Here is a 2,217-nt window from a genome sequence, read left to right on the forward strand (position 1 = left end):
CACAAAGCCAGAAGCTGGTTCCTGACCCAGCGAGTTTACAGGCTACAAGTAAGATAAGAGACACAAGGATCTAGGCAGACGGGCAATATTAAAGAAACAATGAGAAGATTCAGGTCAGCGGGCTGGCGGCAATCCCAGTGACACAACCATATTCAAGTTCTTTGCCGGCAAGGAAGAAAGCAAGCACACAGTTGCTTGCTTGACAGTTTAACAACCAGGTGACAGAGAGCATCAGGGCTGAGTGGTCAGAGGTGACATCCTAAGTGTGAACAAAAGAGGACAGTTAAAGTGGGAAGAGGCTGTGAAAGACCTTGAGTGTGAAGAATATAAGCCTGTACTTGTTGGCAAGCCAGGGGCAGGAAGTGGGTCAAAGCAATGAGCTAGGAGAATGAGTACATCAGCCCCTTCTCCCTCTCAGCCATCCCTTGAACTCAGCCCCAACCCCACTGCCTCCCTCCCAGGCTCAGCATGCGGCTGTAGGGGTAAGGAGTCCAGGGTCTTGTAATCCACCAACAAATAAATACTAGAGATTTACAGATAAAGCAGGAGGAGTTTTTATTTTGTTTTATTTTTCCAGCTGGAAAGGGAGAGAAAAAGAAGAGAATGTACTCTTAGAGGAAATGCTGCATTTTCTTTTTTTTTATTGTGGTTAAGCTGAACTGTAACAAGTCACTTTAGCTCTCTAGAAAGAAGGATTTTCTAGCTTTCCGGTAAACTTCAGTTACCATGGAGAGGCCTGGGACAAGCCAACTGTAAAACATTGGAAACTACACCCGAACTCACTGCAGCCATATCAAACAGTTAATTAGAAAGCCCTTCCATGTGTTTCCCATTCCCTGGAAAGGTTTGAATCAATTGCCCTGTGATTTATCACCTGTTTTCTGTGCTAACGTTTCAGCTCTGCTTTCAGGCATGTGCTAGAGGGGGGGATATGTGTTATACAGTAAGAGAGCGGGGGAGAATGTGAGGATCTTTTTCTTTATGATCAAATAACCACCCCCCTATCCAAGTCCTGAAATATAAATCTCTCCTCAGAACAATGTGCCGATGAGAGAACAGCTCTTGATCCGGATGCGGCTTCAAGTCCCTGGTGATGGGGAGAAGGCAGAGATCCTTTGCTCTGCTCTGACAGTGGAAGGGTGGGAGAATATGGTGGGTCCGGATGCTTGAGGGGCATGAAATATTGCCCCCAGATGGAAATTTCAGATGAGTGAGATTCTTCTGCACTATTTCACTCCTTGCTGCCCATGTAGCCGGTTGGTTGGCAAGGTGCGTGTTGCGGGGTGAGGGTGGGAGGAGGAAACTTTCCACAAAGATCTCATCTTGATGTGTGAGGTTGTCCACCCACAACCTGTAACACCTCATTCTCCAGTGGAACAGTAGTAGAGATAATTCAGTGACATGGTTTAGAGTTAGTAAGTCATTTGGAGATGGTTTCAAGCTGCCAAGGAGGGATCTGGAGCAGTTTCTCTGCTGTTCAATGTGGGTTCTTGTTCAGCCTATCAACAGGGAGCCAACTGCCATGGCTTCTCCTTTTGGGATGTTTTCTCCTTCAGAAAATGCATTTCCAATTGTTTCAGTGCTGGTGAGGGTATTGTACAGACAGCTTCAAGACTCATATCTTCTATACAGCAGCAATGCAGAATAAATCAGTTGTGCCCCTTATTCTTCTCCTGGAAGCATTATCAGGAAGGGTGCAAGAGTTTGTGCCCCAAAGACTATCAGCTCTTGAATTACTAGAATCAGTCAGTTCAAATGGACTGGAATTAAACTATCAAGCTGGCATAGTCTCTCAACTGTTCCTTGACCCGTCTGTCATCTGATCTAAATGCAGATATGGCTTGCAGAGAGACGACCTTGGGAATAAGGCATTGGCTTTGTGCATAAGACAGCTGTGTTTGGTCCTGTCCTCTGCCATGCACCCTCATGCTGACCTTGGATGGGTTACTTCAACCATTCTGTTCCTTGGCTCCCCACCGGTACATTGGAGATAAGATAATACTTGCTGTTTAGCTCATCAACTTGTAGGGGCAGTGACTGTTTTTCATGTATATGCAGCACCTGGCACAATGGGGTCATGATATTTAATGCATTTTTCTATGATAGGAATAATAATACTACCAGGGATAATGCATAGATTCATAGATGTTAGGGTTGGAAGGGACTTCAGTAGGTCATCGCGCCCAACCCCCTGCCCTGGGCACGAAAGAGTGCCGC

Source organism: Alligator sinensis, unplaced genomic scaffold, assembly GCF_000455745.1.
Source record: "Alligator sinensis unplaced genomic scaffold, ASM45574v1 scaffold1496_1, whole genome shotgun sequence".
NCBI classification, from domain to species: domain Eukaryota; kingdom Metazoa; phylum Chordata; order Crocodylia; family Alligatoridae; genus Alligator; species Alligator sinensis.